This window comes from Camelus dromedarius, chromosome 12, assembly GCF_036321535.1.
Source record: "Camelus dromedarius isolate mCamDro1 chromosome 12, mCamDro1.pat, whole genome shotgun sequence".
NCBI lineage: Eukaryota > Metazoa > Chordata > Mammalia > Artiodactyla > Camelidae > Camelus > Camelus dromedarius.
The window spans coordinates 29425445-29433217 of NC_087447.1; the positions used below are offsets into that span (position 1 = coordinate 29425445).

Sequence of the window (7773 nt, forward strand, 5' to 3'; positions counted from 1 at the left end):
AGGAAGCATAGGTGACTTGTTCTGGATCTCGAAGAACTGAAATGGCTGAGCTGGGATTTGAAATCAGGCCCCATGACTCCAAAGCCCACCATTTCTCCTGGGCCCAGGAATGAAAGGACACGAGAGTGATTGGAGACCTCGTGTCCCAGGTGATGTTGAGGTACATTGCAGTCCAGTGAGGCCAACACTCGGGGACCAGCGCAGCTCAAAACACACAGTATGGGGTCAAGATTAGTCCTCCCATGGGTCAGAAATGGAATACTGCCCGTGTCCACTCTGTTTGTGGAAATGGTTTTGTCCCAGAAATCACTGCTTATTTGTTTGGTTGTTTTAAATTTCAGTTGACAGAGTGAAGAATGCTCTATTTTTTTTTCTTTTCTTTTCTCCCCTTAACAGAGGCACTGGGGATTGAACCCAGGACCTTGTGCACACCAAGCACGTGCTCTACCACTGAGCTATACACCCCCATCCTAAGAAGGCTCTAAATGAACGTCAGAAGCTGTTTTGGGGGAGTGAAGCACAGCTTGTACAGGTAAACGTGGTGGAGGCGGGTGCCCTCCCACAAAGACAGTCCTACTGGAAGCTTCCTGGTTCAAACTCTGCTGGCTCCTGGATGGTTCCTGCGAGCGCTGTGCCTCTCAGCAGCTCCCACGACAGTCTTGCTGGGTACCTTTGCTCCCACTGGGGGGTTCCCATCTCTGCTCCTCTCTGCAGTCAGTCCGCTGGGGCAGGACAGCCTGGGGGATTAGTGGGATTTGTGCCCTGCCGGCCAGCTCTGCCCTGGTGTGCAGGTGCCCTGGTGTGCAGGTCAGTGACTTCTGAGTGACCCGTGGCTCTGACACAAGCGGCCCCTGGGCTTCCTCAGCCTCTTCTCCTGCTGCGTACAGAAGCCAGCTCCCTCCGCTGTTTCCTAGGGTTTCCTGGTTTACTTCGTTTTGGGAGGAGAGGGAGGAAAGAAAGAAGGGGCAGCCTGCAAATGATCTCAGTGAGAAGGACTTCTGGGCCATAGAGTCCCTTCCCCACAGGCGACCGCCTGTGGAGTTTTCCCCGACGTCTCTGTGGTTTTAAGTTTCCCAACCTGTTCGCCCGAGCGCTTGGCGTTGGCTTTTCAGCTCAGAGAAAACACTCGGAGCTGCCAGGCCACCAGTTTAGCCTTAGGGCTGTGACTACACAAATCAGGAGGACCTCCTGCCCAAGCAGGACCAGTTTATTGTCAAAAGCAGGGCTTTTCACAGATGTCCCAGGAAGCTGGCAGGGAGGCCCCTGTGGGCAGCCGGCTGCTGCGGCCGCCCATGGAGCCCCCCAACCCCGGGCCCCGACCCTGAGCCGTGTAAGTCACACTGTGACTGATGACTGGAATGGAAAAAAGGCAACTGCAGAGGGACAGCCCTCTGGGATAAGGGAGAGACAACAGGGCCTGGGCCTGGCGTCCGTCCCTGCTGGAGCGGGGGGAGGTGCTGCTGCCTGGGGATGAGAAGATGGGTTTTAAGTCGGACCAGTTCAGTTCAAATCCCATCCCTCCCTGGCAGCGGGGCTTTGGGAGAATCTGTGTCACCTTCCTGGAAAGGGATGGAAGTAGTAACCCCCATCTCTTAGGGTTGTTCTGAGGATTACAGGAGCTAACGCAAGGGAAAGCCTGGCAAATAGTTTAGATTATTTTTAATTTTTTTATTTTTTTGAGTAAAGGTAGATTTATTTAGAGAGATACATACTGCATGGGGTGTAGGCTGTATTTTGTGATTATATAAAATACTTAGCTCAGTACCTGGCACTGAGGAAATGCTCCATGAATGGTAGCTGTCCCATGGGATCTCGGAATGCCATCCTTGGGAGGGGTCTTGTCTGAAGCGAGATTAATTTTATCTTCCTCTACAGGTGAGGGTCCTGAGGACCAGAGAGGGACACTGGCCGGTCCAGGATCACACTCTAGCTTGTGGTGGAGAGGGTGCCGACCACATCATGCTTCCTTGTCTTCTCTCCCTTCAAAGAACACTCTACTTTGCTCATCAAATTAAGTTTGGGGTTTTAAAAGCTGGGTTTGCTGGGGGAGATTCTCTTTTGCAGTGTCGCTCTGAAAGGGTCCTGGCTGCCAGTTCTGTTTGGTTTTGGAGTCAGTGGCACGACGGGAAAAAACACTAGATCTGGCAGCTGCAGAAATGGATTTAAATTTTACCTGCGACTCATCAAGTCTGTGGTTTGGGGGCCAGTGAGGAAACTCTCTGAGATTCAGTTTCCACAGCCCTTCCCAAGGTTGGTCTGACTATTCTGGGATGCACAGGTGGGCTGGAGTACTCCTGAGTTTCTTGGTCCTTTCTTTCGTGGATGGATGTGTAATTTAAAAGAGGGGAGAGAAAGGAAGAATGTCTTAAGCTGCTGTGACGCTGACGTCACTCCCCTGAGACTCCGTTTCTTCTTCGGTAAAATGGGAACATAAACAGTACCCAAATGTGTTGAAGAAGATTACATGAGTTCATATAAAGAGCCTAGAACAGTGCCAGCCACACAGTACTCAATAAAGATTGCTGTTATTGTTGTAAAAGGTCAGGTTGCAGGAACAAGGTACTTGGCAACTTTCTTTCCCTGCTCCAGGCCAGTTTTGTGCTTTTTTTTTCACTCCAGAAAATCTGACTTTTATTTCTTAAATACTGTGAAGGAAGAAGGGGGAAATGGTCTACTGATGGTGGAGGGCCACAGAGCAAAGAGCTAGGGATCATCAGCAAAGGCCCTGTGGGCATTAGAGCCTCACTGGGGACTGCTGTCGGGGTCTTCTTGCTGTCGCTTATGTGTATCAGCCCGGAGCTGCTGCCCATAGCAGTCCTGAACCTCTGGTGCCTCCAGATCCCGGCTCAGGCTCTCGGGGCTCGTGCCCTGGCTGGGTTGGTGCCCTGGTCATGAGACAGGGAGCTGCAGCCAGGTGGAGCAGTGGCACGTGAGCTACCCAGGATTCCTGGGATGGGAGGGCATTGCTTTACAATCCTGGCATAGATTTGCGGTGGGGCTCTGGAAGCCAAGACTTTCTCTGTGGCTGGTGGCCACCAGAGACACAGATTGCATCATTCTTGTTATTTTCTGTGGCCGGAGCAGAGCAGAAGCTTTTCTTGGTTCAAACAGGAGTCGTGGGCCAGGCCAAGCAGAGAAGCGGGGCAGCTGTCAGGAGAATTCAGGCTGGAGTGGGCTCAGGGCCCAGACCAGCTGCCTGTGACCGGGAGGAACGCGGCCCAACCATGACCCCACCAGCCCGCCCTTGTCCAGCTGCTTGGAAGGAGGAAGGAAACCAGCATTTTCCCACCGCCATTGTGTACCTGACAGGCTCATCCATCTCAGCTCAGCTCATCCTCTTAGCCTCTCGAGACTGAGAGGTTCCTCTTTTAAGGAAGAGGGAGGGGAGAGGCAGGAGTGTCCAAGGGCCTGGGGAGGGGCAGAGCCCGCACACAAGCCAGGAGTCTTGACTGCAAAGCCCACCTTCCTTTTGTGGCTCCGGGTAGCTCTCACTGGCCTGGCCACCATAGCACTGGCAGCACCTAGCCTGGGTTTCATCAGCACCACACTTGGCCAGAGGAGACACAAAGTAACCCGGAGGCAGCCAGCTCCCGGCACTCACGGCCTGAGGAAAGGAGAAGCTTGTGCCCAAGACCCCCTCCCGGTTTGACTATCCCACGCCAACCCCCACCTTTCACCTTCCGGCTCCCGGTGCCCTGGACAGACCCTTGGCCTGGAAGGGGCAGCCTGTCCCGGTGCCAGCCCAGCGGGCTTGGCCTGCACAACAATAGCTGGAAGGGCCTCTTGGAGCAAGTACTTCCTGAAGTGCCCAGAACAGCAGCCGTCCCGCGGCTCAGGAACAATCACTGTGCAGCCTGCTTCCCGGTCCTTCGGACTCTGAGCTCCTGGAGGGGCAGGCGGACCAGGAGAGCAGGGCTCAGACTGCTCAACAGCCTGGAGAGTCTAGGACAGACCTCAGTTTTCTTTCCTTTTCTTTTCTTTTCTTTTTTTTCTCCTTTCTCATTGAGGCTGGGGGAAAAATCCTGGATTCTCTCTTATTTTTAGCCTTCCTGTAAACCAGCGGCCCCATCCTTGTTCTTTGTACCTCTGTCATCTTTCTTCAGACTTTGTAAACAAAGAGGGGGAAAGGGGAAAAAAAAGCCAAAAGGAAGAAATAAATTTTGGAATCAGGCTATACACTCAGTTATTCATTCAGCAACAGTGAATGAGGCCGGCTATGTGCAAACACCACCGCGGTCAAAAGAGAATCGTTCAGTAGTCACTCACTCAGGTATTTATCTACTCATGTCCTGCAAATGGCAGAGCCCCTGCCCAGTTCCAGGCGCTGTGGGTCTGGTGATGCCTGGGCTGTTGCGCTCTGCCCGCTGTGGGAGGCAGACGAGGGAACCAGCTGTTGAAATACCCAGCTTCTGCAGTGAGAGCTGGGAAGGGAAGTTTCTGGTCATGAGGGTGCACGTGGGAGGGGCAGGTGACCTAACCAAGAGTCCGGGAGAATGAACAGGAGGGAGCCCAAGGGAAGATGAAGCCAGGCTGTGGGGTGGGAGATGCACAGGAAGAGATCTTGGCATTTGTGAGGGCTGGACTTGGAAAGGAACGCATGTTTTCCGAGAACACGCATTCGGAACATGCAAGAGTAAAGTCCGTGTGGCTGGAGAGCCAGTGGAAGAGCAGCTTCCAGTGGTCGTGACTCCTGCCCGCCTGGGCTACAGTCCTCACTCGGCCACTTATTCCTGCGTGTCCTTGGACATGCTATCAGCTTTTCTGGAACTCACTTTTCTTGTCTGGACAATGGAGAGGATGAAAAGAATAGTCCCTACTTCATAGGTGGTGATAAAGCTGACTCTGAGCTGGCGGATGTGAAGCGCTTAACTGTATCCGGCAGGCAGCAAGGGCTCGGGAAGTGCCAGCTGTGACGAGGTGGGAAAGATTGGCAGGCAGCTTGGAGAAGCAGTGATTCCACACACCTGTCCTGAGCTCTGATCATGGGCCAGGCAGAATCAGAAAGACCCAGCTCCCGCCTGCAAGGAGCTTGCAGAGTTGGTGTGTTAAAATCTTGGACCTGGAATCAGACAGATGTGGATTCTGGTCTTGTCCCAGCTGTGTGACCTTGGGCGAATGATTTGCCCTCCCTGAGCCTCGTTTTTTTCATCTGTAAAATGGGTTTAATGACAGTACCCTCCTTCTAGGGTTAGGGTGAGGAACAGCCGAGGTAATCTGTGTAATGTAAATAGCTTCAAAAACGCAGTATTCGAAAAATGGCAGCTTATTAGGACAGCTGGTATAAGATGAAAGAGACCTAATCCTAACACAAGTGCAGATGTCTTATAATAACCACGATGAGAAGCCCCTGCATACTGTGGTTACAGCCTCTCAGTGGCTCCCCACAGCTCCACAGGGAAGATGTGCTGCACTCACTGGCTTTATCCCCTGTCGTCATCTTTCCTGTCCTTCCTTTCTTCCATCCTTCCTTTTCTTTCTCTCTCTCTCTCTCTCTCTCTTTCTCTCTCTCTTTCTCTCTCACTTTCTTTCTCTCTTTCTTTCTTTCTTTCTTTCTTTTTCTTTCTTTCTTTCTTTCTCTCTCTCTCTTTCTCTCTCTCTCTCTCTCTTTCTTTCTCTCTTTCTTTCTTTCTTTCTTTCTCCTTGTTCTTCCTCTACTTCATCTATCCTGTTTATATTTACACTGCCTGAAAGGTTCCACTTCCAAACCTCCAGATCACAGGTGAAGCATCATTTACCAATGGAAGCCTTCTGTGAACCCAGGTGTGGTCAAGTTTATGGTCTGCTGTTACCCATGCTCCAGTCCTTTTTATTTTGATTAGTGTCTGTCATCCCATCTAGACCATAAGCTCCATGAAGCCAGAGGGCATATCTATTCTAATTATTATTATATCTCCAACTTAGTATGGTCCCCATATTAAAAAGCCAATAAATATTTACCAAACTGAATGAATAAACAAGAACACAGCACAGGATTAAACTCTTAGAAAGGGAGAAGCTGCCCTCTGTGTCCTCTAAGTCAAACAGCAGACGCGAGGCCCCGCTCCTTGGCGTGGACAGCGGTGTAATCGATCCATCACCCTGTAATGAACTAGAGGATGATTAAGAGCTTAGGTAAACGTTGAAACCTTTGGCAGCCTTTATTTCCCTCAGATTTTGCCATGACTCAAAGCACGGGAATTTTTCAAAAGAGAGCGCTTTCGCAGACAACCCACACCCAACGGTGGAAACCTTAGAAGCATGGAGCACGGGGGAATGTCCCTCGGTGAGGGATTAGGGGCTCTGAACAGGTTTTCAAAGGCATATGGAGACAAGATGTCAGTGTGAGCTTGTTTCCCTGACGGCATCTGAAATGCTTTTAACCAGCAAGTTTCCAAGAGGCTTTTAAGTGAAGAGGTTAATGTTGCAGGTTTATAAATAAATAAATGGATGTTTGTGGTGACTTCACTGTGGTTCATGTGATGGGGCGAACTGCAGGGAGAGGAGATTACGTGTTGCATCAACGGTTTAATTGCTTCTTCTGCCTCTTGGGTCAGTGAGCAGGAGGAGAGAGAGCCCTGGATGAGCACTCGGGAGACCTTACTTTCTAATCCTAGACTTGCCTCTGATGAGCTGTGTGGCCGTGGAACTGTTCTCTGTCTCGGTTCCTTCATATGCTCAATGAAATTGGGAAAAAAAAAACAAAACCCAAAACTTCATTGAAGTGTGGTTTAAAAGAAAAAACTGACTTGTAATAAGAGTCTCTAGAACTTACAGAGTCCTTATATGTCGGCACTTGTCTGAACTCTGTTGATCTTCATAACAACCTATAAGACCGATTTTGCTATTGGCCCCATTTTACAGATGAGGACACTGAGGTGCAGAAAAGCTAAATGCTTTGCTCAGGGTCACACAGCTGGTCAGTGGTGGAGCCAAGATTTGAACCCAGGATGCCTGGCTCTGTAATAGGTTTTAATGACTGTTCTATATTATACTGTCTTTCTAGGTAGAGGGTACATGGCTTGGAAAAAAGGGCTTTAAGAAGAATAAAGCCCAGCTGCTTCCTGGCTGGCCAGGATCTCAACAGAGTCCTCAGCCAGAGGGAGAAGTGAAGAGTGCCCAGGAGAGATGTGATGTCTTTACGGTAACTGCCCCCTCTGGAAGGTGAACTTTTTGTTTGTTTTTATGGCTAGTACTGGGGGAAGACAGTGCTGAGATTCTGGGCCAAGAGATAGATACAGACTTGAGTCCAGGCTCGGCCATTTGGTGTGTGACTGTTAGGGTAATTACTAATCTGATCTTCTGAGTTTCATAGCTCACCTGAAAAATGGGCCTGTCAAAGTTATAGGGTGTTGGATGGTTTATATGAGAAAATGACTGGCGCCTAGTGGGTGCTCAGTGGGTTACTTCCCTTCCCTTTTTCTCATGATCCCAAGAAGATGGATTTATTTAGTGTCAATCACACCTTAAAACTAGTTTGGGTTATGTTTATTCTCTGGGTTCTTCAAGCTGCACTTGTCTATCAAAGAGCAATTTCCTGTCCTTTGGTCTGCAGCAGAGGACCACGTCCCATGAGGTTTCAGCCTCGTTGTAGGGTTGCGGCCCCCTTCTAGTGATGAGGCGAAATGGACATGAAACATGAAGCCACTGGATTCCACACACTTTTCCTGGGCACTATTTCTGTGCCAGGCGTTAGAACCCAGGTATTTGGTTGTACAACCAGGAAACCAACTGGCTGATGGGCTGTGGCCTTGGTTGTGGGACTTGAGGACCTGGTGAAGGTTTCCTATTAAGGAA

General features: G+C 50.3%; 1 non-coding gene across 1 annotated transcript; it reads right to left on the reverse strand.

Moving 5' to 3' along the window:
* Positions 1–393: 393 nt before the first annotated feature.
* TRNAT-GGU (transfer RNA threonine (anticodon GGU)) lies at positions 394–467 on the reverse strand. The gene has a single exon. It is a non-coding gene; the product is annotated as a tRNA-Thr (tRNA).
* Between the last annotated feature and the right edge of the window lie 7306 nt (positions 468–7773).